Here is a 24,166-nt window from a genome sequence, read left to right on the forward strand (position 1 = left end):
TTTTTTTGAGCCATTAATACATCTCATATACAAAAAGCAGTTGTGGATTTGCTTGCCAAACAAAGTACGAGAGAATTAACAGAGGTGGTATTATTCAATAGTAATTTAGCCTCAGATTTAATGTTTCAATTAAAACTTAATAAGCATGCATGAGATGTATCTACAGTGTATGTTGAATAGTGGTAAAAAAAACTTGTTTTGCCCACTTTTGCAAACTGGTAGATAGAACATATTTGTTTACTTGTAACATGATAATTCCTTGAGGTGTGAACACTAGGGTATGGAAGAGGTGAAGAGACAAACACTGTAACAGGTATTCTGCAGAAGTGTCAAGAGATGCAGAATGTTGCAACACAAACAAAAGATGGTGAATTGAAAATGATCTGTCCAGGGGTTGAACTAAAATTCTAAAAATGGCAAATAATCACATTATGTTGCTTGATTCATGAATCTTTAGAAGCATTCAACGTGGATTCAAGAAGAAATGTTGAATTGTAATTTTTGAATAGATATTATTCCATTATTAATGATTAGTGCATATGAAAGGAAAACAAGTACTAGTGTATTTGTCCTATTACATAAAGCAAAAATAATAGCCATATTTCATTGCCTTAATTTAAAACATAATTTTTTTACACAGTAGGTAAAATTATCACCTACTAAACTGAAGCCACCAATACAGACATCTATATTGTACCTTAATAGCAAGTAAAATGGTAATAATTGAGTATAAAAATGCATTTATAAAATGTCAAACATAGTATCAAACCTTTAATTTTCTAATTTCTAATATTTTTAAATGGACCATTTTCTTTATTTGCAATGAATTATCATAAACTATATTTTTTAAAATTTTGAAATATTATCAATATCAGGTATGTTTTAAATATTTAGTAAAATGGTAGAGTCATGACATAATGCCTAGTGTAACTCAAACCTTTCTCTCTTTGGTCCTTTCAGATTCTAAAGTCAGTTTTTAAAAAGCCTACTAGTTTTTGGAAAGTTATTATTTTTCTCAAATAATTGATCAAATTTTGTTTTATTTTCATCTCTTCTTTTGATGTACACAGATATCTCACTTTCAAAAAAGAACATATGCTTAAGAAAAAGGACAAAATCTTACTATTAAACGAGAAAGTTTCAAAGAGAAAGTGATGTCTCAATATGTCAGGGAAGTATCTGATTTAAAAGGAAAATGCCATTATTTGCTTTATTAATTCAGTCTTTAACCACAATTTCTGAGAAGCCTAGTTCTTCGAATTATATTTTTTTAAAAATCTACTTAATTGAATAAAGCAAGCTCTTTAACTCTTCAATCTACAATATATATATTTTCTCCCTAATGCCAAAGCATTTCAATGAAAAAGTAAAACTAGTAACATGTAGCCAAAACAACCAGGCAAGTTAATGATTTTTTTTCCTCTACCAGGTTGGTTTGGCACTTTGTAGACACCACTAAACCAGCTCGTGTTAGTGTTTGAAGGAGAGTGTTTTGGAGTTTCGCTTAGTTGTTTTTTCTCATTTTGATAGAACTTTTGTTTTCTGGAAATCTTCAAGAAATTTGTTATCCAACACTTCTAAAACAACCTGTTGCACTTTAAAAATTTAAATATCATAACAAAAAAGAATAAATCAAATGTGAGAACAGCTAAGTTTTTTAGAATGTTTCAGTCTTTTGCTGCAACGGAACATTCATTATGATGACAATGGCCATGAAAACAGGAAAAGATTTGTAAATGTTGACCAAAGAAAGAAATGTATTCTCTGACTCTGCAGATCAACTTTAAGACATAACTTCATATAAGAGTATTTGCTGCAGTCACAAAGGTAAAAAATAATACTAATGTAAAAATATTACTAAGTAATTAGTAATATGTTACTTTGTTAATTTATAATTAATTTCAAACCAAAAATTACTTTAAGCCACTTTTAAGGAAATAAGTTGTACCCATAAAAGTAATAGCCCCTTTTTTGTTTTTATATAAATTTAGCATCCAATATTAAAATATTTGTCTTGCTATTTGGTTTTACACTCAATTATTTTATGTGGTTTTCTTTAGTTTCTTAAGAGCACAAACACACATATTTACACACAAACACACAGTCACACACACTGATACATACAACCTCACACACATTCTCAAACAGCACACCCACACATGCACGTATTTGTGCACACACACACTCATAAACACATATAGTGCTTATGGACCACCAATCAAAATGAAATCAAAGGAAATACTGAAAAGAATAGGTGTAAACTTGGTGATGATAAGGATATGCTACTTAATCTTATATCTAAATAGAGTGAAGAGATTCCGGAAAAAGGGAACAACCCATTTGTATATAGTTAGATTCGGAGTGTAGGAATTGAAAATAATATATGTAGTCCTGCAGTAAATTAAGAACATAATATTGTGAATAAAGTTTCACCAGTGTTAAAATACAGTCTAGAAAAAACGTAGGGATGCATCCACTGTGCTGAAAAGGTAAAAAATGTTCTGGGGATGGCTTCTGTATTCCACTGATTTTGACAATTGTTAGGTTGGGGCATCTTGACAACAACCTGCAACTGAGCTTCTTTTCCAATCAGTGCTACAGACAAATTGATCTGGCTCTTCTAATGATTACCAATATTTTCAGCGCATTCTTCCAGATTTCCATGTGTTCTTTGGCAGAGAAATAAGCAGTTTGAAGATTTTCCCTTTAAGCCTTTGAAATTTTGGAATTCCTATGCAACATTTGTTAATGCACTCATGTCTCTGACATTACCAACCACTTCCCAATTCTGGATATTTCTCTGAAGTTCTAATCAGAATTATATCAGTATTCTTGGTATTTCCTTGAGCCAGAAAGAATGAATATGGATTATTAGGTATTAATTAATTCCATAATCATGCTAAATGTGTTTCAACTTTGGACTAATATTTTAAGAATATTGTGAGCTTATTTAAGTCCTGAAAAATGAATCTCCTTGTCTTATATTATCTCTGTGATAGTTGGGAGCAAACGTGGACTTGGGCATGTTTTGGTTTCCTTACCTCCACATCCCCTTTGAAACAGCATCCAGACTTCCACTTTAATTACCTCTTCTCCTCAGAATGCAGCCGATGGTAACCTAGGCATATAACTCAAGTCTAAGCCATCAGATGCTCCATCCTTGGTTTGAGTCTTTGGGAGCCCGAAAAGTGGATGCTGGGATTTTTTTTCTCCTAGTTTCTGTTTCCCACATAATAAATAATAAATACATTCATAAGGAAAAGAAAACTTCTAAAATACTGAAAACTTACTCTGCACAAGGCATTGGTCTAGAAGAGAGACAAGTCATTTCTCTAGTCTAATGGGGATGGGGTGGGGAAGATGATGGGAGGAGCTGTGTCCACCTTGGCTGTATTTCTCCAACATGGTGACATTACAGAAGTACTCAAGGCACAGATTCACACTGACCTATGGAAATGTACTCTCTGGGTTAGAGTCAGAACCTGCACTTGTAACATCCTCCACTGGTGCTTATACACGCAGTGACATTGGAGAACCACTGCAGATTTACCCAATGGTAAAAGGCATGAGTTTCAAGTCAGTTCAGTGTGGAGAGTCCTGCTTGGTGGGTGGGTTTCCTTTCTGCAGGGATACAAGGATCTAGGTTTCTCCCTTCTTGTAATCCCTGCATTCATTCTCAGAGTACCCAGATGCTGGATAGGGAGAGAGATAATAAAGAATACAGACTTCTTAAAAATCCTTGTCTGGAAGTGACAATCACTTCTATTCACAGTTGATTGGCAGAACCTAATCTCTTGGCCATAAGTGAAGGCATAGAAGGCTGGGAAATATAGTCTTTGGCTGGGAAACTTTTTTTTTTGTTCGTTTGTTTTTTAAATCAACAACTACACATTATGGAAGGTGAAGCCCAAATAGTTGGTGGATTGTTCATCTCTAATACAGCACTTAACTATCTGAACCTTAACATTTAAGGTTAAGATTAGGTTAAAATGGGATAAGTAATAAATAGCCTGAATGTCTACTCTGATGATAAAATAATACAATGCATGAAACTCTTTGTAATACCCATGTCACTAGACAATTGCACATTATTATTTCTGATATGTCAAAATAAATCCTATGCATATCTTTGTTAAACGATAATTTATGTATACATTATAACTAGCTAGCTACTAGTGATGCATTTTCAATGTAATGCAAGTACACTTTCCATGAATATTTTGTCATAGCACAGTATGAAAGTACATCAAATCCTTTGCAACAGCACTTGTTCTTAAAAAGGCGATGAACAGACAGTTTAAAGTCTAATCTCATCATAGTGAGTGCAAAACAAGCAAACAAACAAAACCTTACCATGTAGAATTTATGAAAGGGATTTTGAACAAGGAAAATAGATTTATTTTTGACCTTGAGAAACCAATAGGCTGTGCATGACACACAAATAATTGTTGTGCTTTCCTAAAGATAATTAATAGAATTAAATCTTCTTTTTCATTATCTTTTTGAAACTAAAACAACAACAAATAAAAGACAAATACATTCCATTCAATGAAAATTTTCCTTTCAGGGCATGGGACATCTGGTCTGAACTAAGGGATACAGTTATTCAGAGATGTTATAGGTCATCCTCCTCTGAGGTACATTTTGATAATATTAGGCCATAATAAGACCATGAACTGATTAACATCCATTCAGATTTATTTGTTTAATAGATGATCAGAACCACCGACTCAAACTGGGTCATTTTAGAATATTACACTATATAGAGACAGAATGAGCCCTAAACCTCAGATTCTTTACAAAATGTCCCTTAAGACAGGGAAACATGCATAGAAGCAACAATTTAAAAAAATTTAAAATTCAATACAAAATACTCATGGATTGGTTGTTGTGTGCCTGGTAGTCAACCCTAGAATTTGGGGTGGTTAGTAGCCATTTATACAACAATGACCATCACCATGAAAACTGACGTTTATTGAGTGCCTCCTGTTTTCTAGATATTGTTCTACATGGTACTCTCATGTTTTCTTCTAAGAGTTTTATAGTTTTAGCTCTACACTTAGGTCTTTAATCCATTTTGAGTTGATGTTTGAATATAGAATAGGGTGAGGGCCTGGCTTCATTCTTTCGCATGCAGAATATAAAGTCTCATTTGTTCAAACAGTAGTTGTAGGAGGTAGATATTTGTCTTGTGCCAGGTTTTCCAGAGCAGACCCTGAGGTGATGTTCAAGCATTTCATTAAGGGACTTCTCACTTCATGAGAAGCCAGAAAGGGAGTAGTGGAAGCAGGACAAAAGGAGGGAAGAAGCCATGCAGAGTGCAACTTCAGGTGAAGTTCCAGCCTGAGCCTGATCCTGCAGGACAACTCTGGAAGGTAAAAGACAGTCCAGGGGTTGTCACCTTTCAGACAAAGGCTTTCATACTCCTAGTGTAAGGGTTACCCCAGGGCTTATGTAGACTCCCAGGCACTTCCAGCTCTCTGTCCAAGTAAGCAGAATGTTCCAGTGTCTCAGGGGCTGTCTTCCAAAGAGAGTTTCGGATGCAGATCATTTCAAGCAAAAAGACATAGGAGCTGGGGGGTGGCTACCAGTACCCATGAAAGAAATTGATGGAATCTTGACAGAACACCAATGACATTCATTTTAACATCACTACCTTCACTTAACAGAGAAGTGTATGAAAGCTAGAAAGGTGGAATACCTTTCTCTAACTGACATGAATAGTAAACACTACAGCTCAAAATAAGCCCATGTCTGTGACTCTAAAGCCTATGCTTTGGAGAGTTATGGGACATATGAGAAGAATGTGATAGGTGGAATTTAACATTTTAGCAGGTTAAAATGGGGTGGGCACATACTGGTTACTACAGCATCACTGAGAGTCTTTCTGTGTCCCAACCCCAGACCAAAAAAAAAAAAAAAAAAAAAAACCATACTGGTATGAAATGATGAAGACTTGAATTAGAGGAGGCATTAGAGGTAATTTTTTAAATGTTCATGATCTTTCAACAAGTTAATCCCTTGCCTCACACCATATTTTAAAATTAACTCAAAATGGTTAAAGAACTAACTGTAAGAACTAAAACTATAAAACTCTTAGAAGAAAATAGAGGAGTTAATCTTTGAATTTAGCAATGGTTTCTCAGATATGACATCAGAAGTACAAGCAACAAAACTAAAAATAGATAAATTGGACTTCATCACATTTAAAATCTTGTACGCTTCAAAGGACATTCTCAAGAAAGTGAAAACACAGCCCAAGGAATAGGAAAGAATATTTACAAATTATATATCTGATAAGAGACCTGTATCTAGAATATACAAAGAACACTTACAAGTCAATAGTGGAAGGACATATAACAAATTACAAATAGCAGTTACAAAATGGGAAAGGGATCTGAATGGACATTTTTGTAAAGAAGATATAAAAATGCCCACTAAGCACATCAAAAGATGCTCAACATCATTAGTCATCAGGTAAATAAATACAAATCCAAACCACAATGAGATAGCATTTCACACCTGCCAGGATGGCTTTAATAAAAAAGTTATAGTAAGTGTTGGTGACGATGTGGAAATCACAACCTCATACTCTGCTGGTGGGAATGTAAAATAGTACAACTCCTTTGGCAAATTGTCTGGAAATTCCTCAAAAGCCAAACATAGAGTTACTGTTTGATCAGCAATTCTACTTCTAGGTATATACCCAAGAGAAATGAAAACATATGTCCACATGAAAACTTGTACATGAGTGTTCATAGCAGCATTATATTCATAATGACCAAAAAATAGAAACAGTCATTATGGATGAATGGATAAACAAAATGGGGTATACCCATATAATGGAATATTTTTCAGCCATAAAAATAAACGAAATACTGATACACGCTACAGCATGGACGCTATGGTCTGAATGAATATTTGTGTCCCCTCGAAATTCACATGTTGAAATTCTAAGTTCCAAAAGTGATGATATTAATAGGTGGTGATTAGGTCATGAGGGTGAAGCCCTCATGAATGGGATTGGTATAAAAGAAATCCCTCAGAGCTCCCTACCACCTTGTAAGGATACAATGAGAAGTCTGCAGCCCAAAAGACGGCCCCCACCCAACTTTGCTGGTACCCTGATCTCAGATTTCCAGCCTCCAGGACTGTGAGAAATAAATTTCTGTTGTTTATGAGCTACCTAATGTGCTACCTTTGTTATAGCAGCCCCGACAGTCTAAGACCATAAATGAACCTTGAAAACAGTATGCTAAGTGAAAGAAGCCAGACACACCAAAGACCACATAGTATATGATTCCATTTATGAAATATCCAGAATAGGTGAATCTGTAGAAACAGAAAGAAGATTCGTGGTTGCCTCAGACTGGCAGGAAAAGAATTGAACGACGATAGCTAAAGGGTATGGGGTTTCTAAAATTGATCGTGGTGATGGTTGTACAATGCTGTGAATATACTAAAAACTGTTGAATTATGCAGTTTAAATGAGTGAATTGTTTGGTATGTAAATTATACCCGTAAAATTGAAAGAAGAAAAAAAGACCATAGGAGTAATATGCCTACTAGTAGCAATAAAAGTACTAGTAATTGCAAGTCTTCTCTCTCATAACTAGGCTGACAACCTAGAATCCAAGATGTAAAGCATTCATCTAGGGTCTTGCTGGTAGGTGTTTTGTGGTCCTTCAAGGCTACTTCACAGCTATAGGAGAAGCTCCTGTTACAGAGCTAGGTTGGGTTTGGGAAATGCTCATTGAGGGCAGTTACTGAACAGCCAGGCGGTTGGGGCAATTTCAGCTCAGCCCCTGCCTTACCCATGTGATTGCATGCACCGTCCACTTTATGGGCAAAGCGAATCCTGGAAGCTGAGTGTTTGAAAGAGCTCTGGCCCTTTGTCACCTGCTGGCCTGCTTTGCTCTTTGGATGAGTGCACGGCTTGGAAGCCGGGGGACCTTGGCTGAGCCACTCCTTGAGCGGGGAGACACAGCACGTGTGGCTCCCGCAGCGGCCTCCAGATTGAAGGCGACTTCTTGTGAAATCAGCAGGGTGGGCAGCTGAAGAGCATGAGAATATTGTGCATTTGTAAATATTTGAGCACATCTGCTTAGCTCCCTCCCAAAAAACCACTGGGAAAACCCGCCTCGCATTGTGCCGCGCAATGCTGTTGCCCTGCTCTAATTGTCAAATCTGTCGAGTGTTTTTCTCATGCACACAAAAATTAAACAGCGCTCTCCTCATTCATGATTAATTCAGCTACACTGTGTCGCACTGCATTTTTTAAAGTAATTGTTAAATTCTACCTCATAATCAGAGCAGTTTTAATTAACTTTTTGTCAGTTAATCTTTTTTTGCTCATACATTTTCCATGTCTAGTGTGTATACTGCCTGTCTCTGCCCAGGGGTTTGCAGCCCCTCAGTATGAATGCTTAAGCCGTATTAGTGCCAATGGGTGTGCCACGTGCGAGTGGCGAGAGGGGACCTCCCAGGCTCCATTCTGCTCAGCTTTCCTGGGCCTTGCTGGTTATTCATTTGCATTAAATAGCTCCTCCACAGTGAGCTCATTTACAAGCTGCAAAGTTCAGGCTTGCTTCTCTCTTTCTCCTAGAATGTGTCTAGGAGAGAGATGGCACCTAGATGGGAAAACGGTAGACACAGAGGATGAGAGGGAGGAGACCCAAACTGGAATCTAGAGCAAACCCAGGGCAAAGGATGGGTCATGTTTGGTGTCCCTGAGTGATTCTCACCTGCAGAGTGAGCCCTTCCTTCCTTCCTCCCTCCCTCCCTCCCTCCCTCCCTCCCTCCCTCCCTCCCTCCCTTCCTTCCTTCCTCCCTTCCTCCCCTCCTTCCTCCCTTCCTTCCTTCCTTCCTTCCTTCCTTCCTTCCTTCCTTCCTGCCTTCCTTCCTTCCAAGCTGAAGGATACTGCCTTCAATATCTCTGACCTTGTCATTCTTACCAAAGTCACATTTCACATATTTGAACTTTTTTTTGCAGAGTTCATCCATCAATTATACGTACCCCTCAACTTACAGCTCTGCTTGCCCATGTCTTTTACCCCTCAAATGATATTTCCCATGTGTACATACCATAGAAAATCCAATTCCATATTAAGCAGTACACATCCAGGCTGTTTTCTCTCTCACAAGGGGACTTGTTTAAAAGCAATTGTGTGGTAGCTTTTCTAAAAGTTTAAAAAATGTGCACATCTGTGTAATAGTGCCACTACTCCTGCTCCTTCTAGCAAAGCAGCCACTTTTGGGAATTTACAGGATGTAGTTTTCAGAATATGGCATCCGTTTCTCAGTGTTAAAAAGCATAAGACTGAAAAAGTAGGAACTGAAAATTCCCTATTTTAGCATCTGACGCTAAAATGCTGAGAGAGTCAATAAACACACCAGATGTTCAAATTGCTAGTTAAGTTATTTAAACAGAGTGTGGTCAAGCCCTAGAAGAAGGAATAGACTCATTCTATGAACATTTGTGCTGAGGTGTCACCATATCGAATTTGTTAATTAACCTCTTTGGCCCAGAGTCGACCTGAAGGATTGAATGTTATTCAGATAAAAATTGTGCCAGAGTTTCCTACTAAGAAGTGCATTAGAAAGTACCTTTAAGACAAAGTATATTTTGTATGAAGTGCTTTGACCTCAAAAAGATTAAGAGTGTGTGGAATTCAGAGTCTGTGCTCAAATCCTAAGTATGTGATCTACAGGGTATGTGGACAGGCAAGCAGCTTAACCCCTCTCAGTCATATATAAAAAGGGGATAACGGTATTTTCTACATTATACTGTTTTCTGATAATTAAAAATTTTTTTATTGAAGTAGAGTTGATTTACAATGCTTTGTTACTTTCTGTTGCACAGCAAAATGATTCAGTTATACATATGTATACATTCTTTTTTATATTCTTTTCCATTATGGTTTATCACAGGATATTGAATATAGTTCCCTGTGCTATACAGTAGGACTTTGTTGGTTATCCATTCTATGTACAATAGTTTGCATCTGCTAATCCCAAACTCCCAATCCTTCCCTCCCCCCTCCCCCCTCCCCCTCGGCAACCACAAGTCTGTTCTCTACGTCTGTGAGTCTGTTTCTGTTTCGTAGATAAGTTCATTTGTGTCATGTTTTAGATTCCACATATAAGTGATATCATATGGCTTTTGTCTTTCTCTGTCGGACTTACTGCACTTAGTATGATAATCTCTAAGTCCGTTAAAAGGAATGTTTTTAACGTACTTAGCACAGTGTAAGTTCTCAATAAAATAGCAGTAATGGTGATCATGATGGTCTGTGCTTTTCTCTGTGCTGATTTAAAATCCTTTACATCACTCTGCACATAAATTCTGTGACAGGTACTTGGTGGGTCCAAGTACCTGTCACAGAATTTATCATGATCTTTCCTACCTCTGCCTTACAGAAGGAAGCTCCTTCTTGTGAGCTCTTAGAGGACTAGTTCCAAGTCTTGTTTAACTTGTATGTCCCATAGCCCTAACACAACGTCTTTCTTGTGTTCTGCGTGTGTTAAATAGAGGGTTGCTGAGTTGTAATCGAATCCTCATTTTTATCCTGTTACTCATTCAATGACATTCAGTAAACCATACTGCTGAAAGCTGAATAAAGCATGGTTCCTGTCCTCAAAACATTCAAAGTTGAGTGAGATATTATTTACGTAGACAGATAATTACAGAACTGGGTGAAGTGCAGTTGTTCTGCCTCCCGGAGCTGGGAAAGGTTTTATTGAAAAGGCAAAGAGCACCTGTGCCTTGAATAAGCAGGAGTTTTACACAAACTGAGTCTAAGGGAAGGTCATTCAGGATAACCAGAGTAGAGTATGTAGGCAAAGGGTAGAATCATGAAACAGTCAAAGCATATTCAGGAAATGGTGAGAAGTGCCATGTGGTTGGATTTTGGTACACAGAGGTTTGTGATGAATGTCACACTTTTTGTCCTATCAATATGTCCCTAAAATTTACATGCTAAAAATGTACAAAATCCTTTGACTTGGGTAGGTGTTTGTTGCATTGTCAACTGTGGTGGTTGCAGAAGATGAGGTGGAGGGGAAAAAACACAAACCAAGTGTCAAAGTTCTTGCTGAATGCCTCAGAGGTTAAGTACGAGGTAGTGAGGGTGGGTGAATTTTAAAAGTGAGGGTTGATGTAGACAGGCTATGGAACAGTCTGCAGATAACTTTGCCATTTGTTATCCATAAAAAGCCAATTTCTGTTTCCCTTAGTTAATCCTTTTGTTGTGTGTGTGTGTGTATATGAACCTTAATTCTACTCCTAATGTGGTTGAGAAATTCAGCTCCCTGTTTGTGCTTTCCCAGAATTCTCTTATTTGCTCTTTGTATTCAAGTACAAAGTAGAATGGCTCTAATCCAATTTTGATTTGGAAGCCAAGTATGATGGGAGTGTAGATGTCACAGCAATGTGTCCAAATTTACTTTATTTTTGAAATGTCGTGAATATGTTGCTTAGAATTATTCATCACTGGTATTCATTTTCCTACACAGGAGTATTTCATGATTCTATTTCTTAATTTGTGAGTTCTAAAGTAAAATGTGCTGATATATCAACTTTATTAATATATAATCCCTGGAGCTGTATACATTAATGTATAATAATTTCTAAACTTATAATTAAAAATATATATCGCAACAGACTACATAAAACTATTACAACCATTAAATCAATACTCAAGCATATTTTAATTTCTAGAAATTCTCCATGAGAAGAGCATTTATTTCTTGTTGATAGGGACAGGGAAAATATGTTAAAGACTTACTTTTTACATTTAATTTCAAATAAATTTAGCTATGTCATAAAATATCAAATAATTTTAGAGTTGGATTTGTAACTAAAATTAAATGACCAGTAAATTTTTAGACTGCTAAATTTATAGTTTTTTTTGGAATGAACATTCTTCATATTTCATGCAATATAAACCAAAGACAAACACAGATAAAACAGAATTCACTATTTTTTACTGCATGCAAGCATTTATATTGAGTCCATTTAAAATTTATTTTTTAATGTTAAATCTTCATGGCCTGACTCAACTTCAATTTTTCCACTTAGCTTATTAAACAAGTCACTTTAATTATAATTGAAAAGAATAAATAAAATGTTGCTAGGTTTGTGGAGGACTCTGGATCATGGACATATTTGATTTGACCCCAAACTCAATAAAATTATTAATTACTAAGAGGGGACCCCCAAGGACTTCCTTTTAGAATTGAAAGCCCATGAAGTTCAAATGTACTTTGTAATTGGGTATTTCCAAACTAATATCAAATAGCAAATCTTTAATTAGTGTGCATAAAATTAAAATTTACTTACAGAGAATTAAACTGGAATTTGAAGTTCTCATAACCCAAACCAATATGAAGCTGAGAAATTCAATTTCACAGTCTCTTTTCTTTCACAATATATAATGCCATTTTTTTAACATCTTTATTGGAGTATAATTGCTTTACATTGTTGCTTTACTAACAGGTTGCTGCTGTATAACAAAGTGAATACGTATACTTATACACCTATATCCCCTCCCTCTGTGTCTCCCTCCCACCCTCCCTATCCCACCCCTCTAGATGGTCACAAAGCACCGAGCTGATCTCCTCATGCTATGCGGCTGCTTCCCACTAGCTGTCTATTTTACATTTGGTAGTGTATATATGTCCATGCCACTCTCTTACTTCATCCCAGCTTACCCTTCCCCGTCCCCGTGTCCTCAAGTCCATTCTCTACGTCTGCATCTTTATTCCTGTCCTGCCCCTAGGTTCTTCAGAACCATTTATTTTATTTTATTTTTTAGATTCCATATATATGTGTTACCATACAGTATTTGTTTTCCTGTTTCTGACTTACTTCACTCTGTATGACAGACTCTAGGTCCATCCACCTCACTACAAATAACTCCTTCAAAGAAGATATACAGATTGTCAACAAACACATGAAAGGATGCTCAACATCACTAATCATTAGAGAAATGCAAATCTAAACTACAATGAGGTATCACCTCACACTGGTCAGAATGGCCATCGTCAAAAAATCTACAAACAGGGCTTCCCTGGTGGCGCAGTGGTTGAGAGTCCGCCTGCAGATGCAGGGGACACGGGTTCGTGCCCTGGTCCAGGAAGATCCCACATGCCACAGAGCGGCTGGGCCCGTGAGCCATGGCCGCTGGGGCTGTGCGTTCAGGAGAGGCCACAGCAGTGAGAGGCCCGTGTACCGCAAAAAAAAAAATCTACAAAGAATAAATGCTGAGAGGGTGTGGAGAAAGGGAACCCTCTTGCACTGTTGGTGGGAATGTAAATTGTTACAGCCACTATGGAGAACAGTATGGAAGTTCCTTACAAAACTAAAAATAGAACTACCATATGGCCCAGCAATCCCACTACTGGGCATATACCATAATTCCAAATGAGTCATGTACCACAATGTTCATTGCAACTCTATTTACAGTAGCCAGGACACGGAAGCAACCTAAGTGTCTATCAACAGATGAATGGATAAAGAAGATGTGGCACGTATGTACAATGGAATATTACTCAGCCATAAAAAGAAATGAAATATATAATGCCTTTTATTTTTCATTGCTATTCCATTTAGCAGATCTTTGTAAAGCAAAGTTTGTGAAGAATCCTAAAAGCATGAAGAAAGGTCATTAAGCAAAGCTATTGAAAGAGATACCAGATTAAAAATAGGCAACCTAAAGGAATATATATATATAATTTATTATATATTAAATATATATTATATGAAACTACCTTTACACTAAAATGCTTTAGAGCTGATAGATCTCAGTTTAGAACCTGGGGTCCTATACATTCAAATGGGCTGAGTTTGAGGCAATAAGTAGCACTTTTGTTTACTGTGTCCTAAACTTGAGAATTCAACTTCTATTTACCCTGTGAACACGTATAGCAATTGAAAAGACACCAGATTTCCAGAAAAAAACTCTTCGTATTGATTAAAAGTATGTAAGCCATTGCTATCTAAAAGTGTCAGCCAAGATCAGAACAAATAGCCAACAAAATAAAACAGCTATTGTAAGGGTAGAAATGGGTTTCAGAATCAACAGTAAAGAAATAAATATGATGTTGTGCTGCCTTTGTCCGTACTCCACCAAAGATACAGTTTGCAGCATTTTTATTGGCACTCTGCCATACTTACTTTCATTTATCTGCCTCAAAGCACCATTTCAAAAAGTGCAAAAGCATGTTGTTGATAAAGTAGATTGTTTATAGCTGAATTGAAAATTTCAGAACAACACGTATTGTAATAAAGTGAGAGAGGGAGGTCCAGGAAGACTGCAGCTGCAGCTTTTTGAAACCTATGTCAACATCACTGCTAGGAACGGGAAGATGTGTTATTTTGCCCTACAAAATTTAATAAGCAAATCTTTATAAACTGAATTAAGTGACAAGTATTACCAAAAGCCATAAAGTCTACTGAGTCTTTATTTACTGAAACACTTTCCCAGCACATTGTTCCCATATTGCAGTCTCCTTTATAGTGTTGTGTTTGTAATGTACTCAGCTACTCAGGGGTGATATCAGTGATAGTAAATCCTGGGCCGATGAGTCCCCATGTGTACCATAGTAATTTTAATACTTCTGCAGTTAAATACTGTTGGGTATAAATTTCAGCACCAACTTCAGTTGCTTCACTATGTTTTTTTCTTGTGGCTGTTCTTGCAAAATCACAGCCAACAGCTATGGAAATAAGAGAAATGCTTAAACAAATGGCAATTAGAAGAATGGAGATGGTACATCTCCTTTCTTTAATAGGATTAAATATCATAGTTGATTTAATTTATGTACTCCATCCAATAAGTGACTATTATGAAACATTTAAGAAAAATATATTTTATGAAAACAATAACCTTTCTGAACTGGGTTCCCCAGATCACTAGGATTCCTTAAGATGTTACTTGGTATTCTCGGGGGAAAAATGTATTCTGTGGTCAAATGTATTCAATAAGAAGTGAAGGGTTAAACAAAGTTAGATTTCTTAGACTTTTTGGTCTTTTATGTGCAATGTTAGTCTCCAAGAAGATGTGCTATTTCCCAACGTATTTGGCCATTAAAAAAAAAAAGTTAACAAAACCTATTGAGCACCTGTGGAACCAGGTGCTTGAGCACCTTGAGCACCAGGTGTTCTGTTATAACCAGCAGGAAATGCTGGGTTAGCCTTCTATTACATTTAATACACTGGGATTTAAGCAAACCTTTTACATCTAAATTCTGAGCATTTAGGAGGATCAGTGCCTAGCATAAGATATTTTGTAAAACTTTATTAAACATTTGTTGAATAAATTAATGAAACCTTGAATAAAGGCTATCTTGCTAATTAATGAGAGCCTGACAAGCTAACCAGTGGTGTCATTCTTTTGATGAATCCAATGACTTTGTATCAATTTTAAGGATTATGTTGAATTATCTTGCCTCAATTGTCTTTTAGAAATCTGATTCTTTTACATTTGTGCATGATCTACCATTTTTCCCCCTACTCTAGGACCTTTTAGAATTTCTTTCGAGTTTTTTTAGAAATTACTCTTAGAATTATGTCTTAGCTCAGAATATCTTTCTCTTTGATGTTCTTCAATTTTACTACAATATGTCTTTACTAATCTATGATCCCTTGTCTTCTGAAGTTTTTCTGTTATGTTTTATGTGATGTTTCCATTATTTATTCAAATATTTTTATCCCTTTCGATTGTTATTTTCTTCTCTGTGTTCTATTATCCGTTTGTTGACAATTTTACTTCTATCCTCCATATCATTTAGGTTTATTTAAAAAGTTTTGTTCTCTTTATTTCTATCAATTTCAACCTGATTTTTCAAGACAATAATTTATACTTAGACTATAGCCATCCTGATTAGACTTGCCAGACAAAATATAGAACACCCTGTTAAATTTGAATGTCAGGTAAACTTTGACCACTTTTTTTTAGTGTAAATTGTCCAAAGTGGTATAAGTGGTAAAGTGGGACATAATTAAAAATTTTTTTCGTTCATCTGAAATTCAAATTTAACTGGAAATCCTTTATTTTTATTTGCTAAATCTGTTTCCTCTGTTTCTATAACCTAAACACCAGTTTCTCTTTTTTTTGCTTCCATGATCAGTAAAATTATGTCCAGAACTTCCATTTCTCAGTGTCAGTAATATTACACGTCAATGAACGAATGGATATAAATCATTAATATGGACTTTTTGGGAAAAATTTATCAAGATTTCTGATATGTTGAAAAGAGAATAGACAGGATCTTGGGTCAATTAAGCATTATACTATTCAGAAGAACAATGGGCTGATTTTCAGGTTTTTCAAGAATGCTGTCTGAATTATATAGGAAATTATATAGAAAAATGCCAACTGCTATGACAACGGAATCTCCAAATGTATAATGTCTTAAAAACAATAGAATTTTATTTCTTGGCAACATGACAATCCTGAGTGGATAAAATGTCAAAGCATTTTAGGCAGCTAAATAGTTGGCTTTTTTTCCCCACTCCTATAGTTCGCAGCCACCATGATTGCCTCCATCCTGGTCAGCCAGAAAAGGGAATAAAGCCTAGAAGAGCATACATGGAAGTTTCTAAAGGATGAAGCCTGAAAGTGATACATATCATGTCTGCTCATACTCCGTTAGTTGGAATTCAATCACATAGCTGTGTCTAAGTTCAAGTGCATCTGTAAAATGTAATTCAGCTCTCCCCAGGAAGAAGGGATTAGATCGATTTTACTGAGTAGCTAATATTTGCAGTCATACACGCACTGCTTAAAGTGACACATGGCTATGCAAAAGAAGTATGGAATCGACTGCATGGATAATACTGGAGAATATTTTATTTTCCGGGAATTCATAACAATTGGATTTTTTGCTTCATCTGTAATTATTTACAGATATGACTAAATAGCACAGGTGTCTCAAGGAGGAAAATAAAATAAAATTAAAAAGTTGACATTACACTGACATTTCCCAAGACTCAAGGAGTGAACAGCTTATATTCTCTACTCTAATACTTAACAGATTAATTATTAAGATGGATCTCCAAGGTGGTTTGGGAAAAACAAGGTGGTTTTATGTGGAATATGGGTAAGCCATTAAACAAAGCAGAGTGAGGAAGTCTGCCAAGGTACGTGAGTACCTCTTTAGCAGATGAATCAGAAATTTCTGTTTGCAGAGCTGTCAACATACCCCCTCTCCTAAATACTGATTGCTTAACAAACAAGATATTAAGATCTTTAAAATAAGTGTTTCTTTGTCTTTTCTGTTTCTTTTCTATTTATAAACATAGGATGGAAATCTCTACATGCAAAATATTTAGAGTTAGATGTTGTTGTAGGTAATTAGTGAAAAAGACTGTATGTTTTCTCATCCACCTGCTGGTGGAAGCAGATGGTAGCTTATTTCTGCCCATGTGACCTACAGATTCTTCAGGTTTACCAAAATACTATGACTATGGTAATAGCATTGTTCCCTTCCCAGGTATGATTAGGATTCTGGTGTATATAAACTGTCTAATTTCCTTCCTTGCCTCACCAACATTTTGATAGGAAATACAGAAGGATAGAGTATGGGTCTTGCCACCTGAAAAGCAGTTTTTAAATGATGCTTTCAAAAGCATAACTTTCCCCCACAACAACAGTTACAATTTTTGATGGAAAGGATGCTATTATTTTCAATCTTATAATGAGAGAGAATCTTTTGGAGTTTATATCTTGTTTGATTTTAGCAAACAAACAAACAAAAAAAAAGATGCAGTACCCTAGGTATAAGGGGATTGTCAGCCCCCAGCCATTATGACCCGTCTCCAAGCTCTGTTGCATGACTGGATATTTCGCTCTTCATTCTTTTATAAGAAACCGGTGTATACATTATAATTTTATTAGCATATTAGAGAAAACAAGGTATATTTATTCAGCATATTTGATTTAAATAACTAAACAAAATTAAAATGGAATTAATTTTTACTTCTTTCTTTTTATTATCCTTACCTAGTTCTAAAAATGTGCACTAAAAAAAGATGAAATGAAAAGTACAAGGGACATTTTATGCAGCATCTGCTTAATCTTAGAACTAAAATGTGTTAAGGAAACTAATAGGATAAAAAGAATTCATGAAAAGATGTTAGTCTGTGGTTGTAGACCCTTCTCTTTGGCCAAACCATTAGAGTAGAAGATATGACAATTTGAAGCCTGTTACAGCTCAGATAATTTGCCAAGTCATTATTAGGACAGCTTATCTTTTCTCAGAAGACTAATCCAGAAGACTTGTCTTGTTAACCTCAGCATCAGTCAATGTTAACTTGTTTTAAACTTTGCCACAACTCTTGAGTGAGGTCTTCTAAAGACTTCATTTATATGTGGCAGGCAGGACTTGAAATGTTTTTTCCTAAGTTCTTCCTGATGTCTAGAAATGTGGTTATTCCAAAATTAGACTTTTTATACATTTTTAACAAACTTCAATTTTTTTGTAATGCATTTATGAACAAGGCTTTTGGTTCCCTTTCTTCCATCAAATTAAGGGCTACATAATCAGCCAAAAAGTTGAATAAATCAAGAAATTCTGGTCAGGTGTATTGAAAACTCAAGAATGGCTCTTACAGGGCCAGTGCTATCCTCTGCTTAAGACCCTGGACACATTCATTCATCATTGTGTATCTGGATTTCCTCTTGGAATGGAAATACCCAATATCTTTTTTGTAAGGGCAATTTTGTAAGCTCAAATAATGTAAAATATTTTGGGAAAAAATAATGTGGAAAAAACCCAAAGTATTGTTATTATAATTAAGAGGCAGTTCAGTTAAGTGTATACTAAATGCTTTGAGACTTCAAAAGCCTCACACTGAAAGGGGGCTACTGGGACCAGCCACAGAGTCATCACCTGGGAGCTTGCTAGAAACTCAGAATTGGGGCTCCACCCCAGACTTAATTGGGTTCTCACTTTAGTAAGATTCACAGGATATTAATATGCACCTTAAACTTTAAGAACCACTGAAAAGCAACTCTGAGAAGTGTGTATGATGATTTCAATTCTACAGAAAAGGAATCTAGGCTCAGAGAGACAAAATTGTACAACTTGAGAAGCTCAGGTCTGTTTGAAGCTCACGTTCACACATTTCTACCACACTTTCTTGCTTTCAGTGCACTGTAGCCAGTTTTTAAAGACAAGTGCAAAATCGTTGTCTATTTTTTTTTTTTTTTACTATTTTTACTAGCTTTTGACTTATTCTGGCAATATTCTTCAAAAGGACATGCACTTACACAAATTCTGATGACAGTGAAACCATGCATTGCTGAAGGAGACCAAGTTTGGTGGGAAGATCAATAGCATGGATTTTTGTGGCTTTGCACAGTTCTATTTTTGAGTGCTTGGAGGATCTTATTTATTAGAGTGTGTTTGCAGAAACTGTCAGTAAACATCTTTTCTTTGTTAATATTTAACCCACCAAGTCTTTCAAGCTTCCATCTTTTCCAGTCTCACAGTCCCACATGCTTTTTAATCCACTAATAGCACCAAACTGTCTCCATGGTGCAATAAAAGTCTTCTATTTTATGACTTCCTTGAATTACTACCCTAACTTATAATTTGCCAGATTTGTTTTTGCCTTCAAATCCCTTACTTCATTGTAGCCACTTGAAAAATATTACACCCTATGCGTTTTCCTCCCCAAACTCTAATGCTTATTTTTAATATACTAATAGTTCTTGCCCAGAATAATTTAGTCTTGCTGACATTCAGAATGTTTTATTCACCATTCAAAAGGACTTTTAGAAAGTTTTTCTATAAAATACTAGGAAATATTTGAAGTAGTTCTAATGATTGTTGAAATCTAGTAAACTTGAATTACGTTACATAATTGATAAAAATCCCACAGTTTAGGGAAACTACAAAAAAAAAAAAAGATCCGCTATTTAGATGCTTTCTAAACTTGCTTTTTAATGCTGAAGTATTTAGCATGGGCTAAATGGGCTGAGTTTCCATAAGTCAAGAGAGGTTCTTTTTTGAGTGGCAGTCATAAATACCTTGATCTTATCTGAAACAAGTGAAAGAGTGTGATTTGAGTTGAAGATAATTTTATTTTCATTGTATTTATTTCAGAGTCAGAAGGTGGGGAAGGGTTTAGTTTACAGCTTCCTTCCTAAGGAAGGGGAGATAAACCAGCGAATGTGAAAAGTATCTAATCATCAGTGCTTTTTCTTTTATCATAACTACAAGGATTGACACTAGTTGCCTGTGCATGGGTCAATGTCTAGGAGGCCTTGGTCTCTAAATTAGAATCCGCCTAATACTTGTTCAACTCCCTTGTCTTGCATTGTCAACAATGCAGACTCTCCTAGATGAAGTATCAGTAGAATAGCTGGTCACATTCTAAGCAGGTAGTGAGTTAATTTCAAGCTGTGTATCTCTCAGCCTGGAACTTTTGCCCAGGATGCCAGGGAACTTTGGCAAGTTGTACACAGGTGAACCAAACACAAATGCTCTCTGCAGTTCTAACTCAGAAATTTCAGAACGTGTAAGGCAGTGAATAGATAGGGCAGGGTCAATTACTCTTCACCACATATATAGCAGCTGCGTTAGGCTATTGAACTAACAACGTGCAGATTGAATTACTGGGGAAAATGTGTTTGTGGGCTCATAGCTGGATAGACTAATCAGGAAATACAGAGGAAAGCTATATTTTTTCTAAACCATTTTACTTCTGAAATAGTCAAGAGGGACATGAGACATTGATTTGGGAAATTCATTCTGGTTAACTGGCCACTGATATAATCTCAATAGAAACTTCTTTTATTTTACAGTTGATTTTACTAAATTAAGTACTGATCATGCAGCTTATATAGTTCCTTATATGTAGCAAGCCCTCAGGAAATATGAACTATTTTATTGCAAATAATAGTAATAGTAATCATGTTAGTACCATCGCAGGATTTGTCAACATAAAATTTATCCTAATTATTAAGGAAAATATTGCCATCATCTAATTTTCTATCTCTTATGAATAATGAAACAAAACTCTTGGTTGGAAAATACAGTGCATTTGTAATGGAAAAGTTTGCAATGCATGAAGGTATTACTCTTATATTGTAATGTGAGATTTCTCTAGCTTACTTATTTGAATTTAGCATTGTAATATTTATTCTTTCCAGAAAAATACAAGTGTAAAATGAAACCTAGACTTTTGTTTTCAAGGTATGTTATTAGATTATATCAGAACAACCTTCCCACTGAAGACTATAGAAAATCTCTTTGAAGGAGAAGTTATGAGGCATCAAGACTTGAGGGACAATGGACCTAGAAATTATCATACTAAGTGAAGTAAGTCAGGCAGAAAGGACAAATATCATATGCTATTGCTTATATGTGGAATCTAAAATATGATACAAATGAACTTATTTACATAACAGAAATAGACTCACAGACATAGAGAACAAACTTACGGCTACCAAAGGGGAAAGTTGGGGAGAGGGATAAATTAGGAGTTTGAGATTAACAGATATACACTATTATATATAAAATAGATAACCAACAAGGACCTACTGTATAGCACAAGGAACTATATTCAATATCTTCTAATAATCTATAATGGAAAAGAAACTGAAAAAAAAATAAAGATATATATATAAATACATATAAATACATATATATATATATATATATATATATATCCCAGATTGAATTAAAGTAATCTGTCTGCCAGAAGCAAAAATCAGTCCCCTTGGAGATAGATCATATCACCCAGACTCTTAAGTAATCTCTATGATTTTATTTTTTCTTTTTTTGCGGTACGCGGGCTTCTCACTGTTGTGTTGTGCCTCTCCCGTTGCGGAGCACAGCCTCCGGACGCGCAGGCTCAGCGGCCATGGCTCATGGGCCCAGCCGCTCCATGGCATGTGGGATCTTCCCAGACTGGGGCACGAACCCGTGTCCCCTGCATCGGCAGGCGGAGTCTCAACCACTGCGCCACCAGGGAAGCCCCCCTCTCTTTGATTTTTGATACAAAATATCCTGTAGTCAAGAAAAAAAAAAAAAAAAAGCATACCAAGAGGCAAGATTAAATGACTAGACACTAAAAGAAATATAGATAATAAAAACAGTCTAGTAGAAATCCAGTTAGTGGAGTTACTAAACATGTATGTTAAAATAACTATAATTAAAATATTAAAAACAATTAGTATCAATGTAAAATTTTTCTCCAATAGTTTTATTATAAAAAGGAAAAAATGGATATTCCAGGTCCAAACCATAAAATAATTAAAATTAGGAACCCTATAGATGCCTTTAATAGTGGATCAGGTAAGCTAAAGGAAAGATTAGTGTGATAGAAAATGGGCCAGTAAGAAATATTCAGATTGAAGCATGGGGAGAAAAATATGTTCATTTCAGGAAGCACAGAAGAGACATATGTGACATCATATAAAAAGCATAGCATATGTGTAACTGGAGTCCCAGAAGTAGAACAGGAAGGGAAGGAGGAAGAAACACTATTTGAAGAGATAATAACTAAGATAACCAATATAAAGCCGCACATTTAACTAATCCTATGAATCCAAGCAGTATTAAGACAATAAGATCTACATCTGAAATAACATAATAAAATTGCTGAAAACCAGAAATATAGAGGAAAAGGCAAAATGGAGAGAAGACCAGAATTTTATGTAATAAAACCCTGGCAGTAAGTTTCCTTCTTTTTTTTTTTTGTTTTTTTCTGATATCCCCAGGTCTGGACTTGAGGCAGCTTAAAACTCATATATGGGCACCAGAGAGGTCATCAGGAAAAGTGCTGTAGTTCTGGCTCAAGATGCAAAAAAGGAGAATTCCAAAACTTAGAGTAGAAAAAATATTCCTGTTTTATTTTTGTTCCCTTTATTCCATTCTCTTGTGTCCCAGACTCTGGGAAATCATGCAGCTGTGATGGTGGCAGGAGTGACAGTGGCAACAGAAGGGGCCCACAAGTACCTAAAACTCTCTAACAAAAGAGGTGTGGTCCCAGGAAGGTGGAAAGAGCCAGTGGAACTGAATACGTATGGACAATTTGAATTCAAGATAAAAGATAAAAGATAAAAACCTCAATGAGATTGTTCTGGAGGTACAGATGACCTACTCAAAGAGCATCGATGGTTCCTCCATGAGGAAAAAGATGAGTTGATTAAATATTTCTTGAGCCTTGACTGTGTGTGAGATGTTTCATTAGAGTTGTGGAATCAAGGTTTTAAAAGACATGGTCTTGACCCTGAAGAGTTTCCAGTCTAGTGATAACAATGAATACGTAAAGATAACTGCAATATAGCAGGATTAATACAATAGTAGAGGTATGGATACACCAGCTCTGGACACACCATGGGCAGGTTGGAAATACCTCCAAGACATCTTTTAGAGACCTCTGTATTGAGATATCTTGCTAACTCTTATCCCACGCCTCGCAACAGAATTTTAAAAACCTTAAAAACTTAATCGTCTTAACGCTATACCCTCCTCCTTCATTGAGACTACATTGCCTCAGTAGCAATTAAAAAACCGAAAAAAATTTCTTAAGTAATCTGCAAAGTAAAGAGCAGTAGAAAGTTTTGCAGAGACAATTGTGTCACTAAAGTCTGAGAAAAGTGTTATTCTTGATATTATAAAGACAAAAGAGGAAGAGAGACATGATATATATAACAATTCTGGTAAAACATTTGATGCAACAGTTCTCAAAACGTGAATGAATTAAGATGAATTTTTAGTTGATCAGTCAGCTTTAGAAATTTTAAACCTCATCTTCCACCCTCCAAAATAAATAAATAATGAAAAACATGGCAGTGGCAGATGAAGAAGGAATGTGCAAAATTCCATTGGGCTTGGCATTTAGTTCTATTTTTTTTACATTGATTTTGGAAATTAAAATTTCTAGATAAAATCCAATAGAACCTATTGACAATTGTTAGAATTAACAAGAGTTCTGCAACACTATTGTAAATGCTTTTAATTTGTAAAATTGATTGCATTCTTCTACACCAGAAGCCAAAGTTAGTCAATGCAATTTCAAAGCATATATAATATTATAATTTTTAAAACCATAAGATCCTATGAATCACTTTTAGGAAAAAAATATAAAATTTTATTAAGAGACTTTAATAAGCAAAAAAAATTGAGAGCTATACCATAATCAAAGATT

The sequence above is a fragment of the Phocoena phocoena genome, chromosome 7, assembly GCF_963924675.1.
Source record: "Phocoena phocoena chromosome 7, mPhoPho1.1, whole genome shotgun sequence".
Lineage (NCBI taxonomy): Eukaryota > Metazoa > Chordata > Mammalia > Artiodactyla > Phocoenidae > Phocoena > Phocoena phocoena.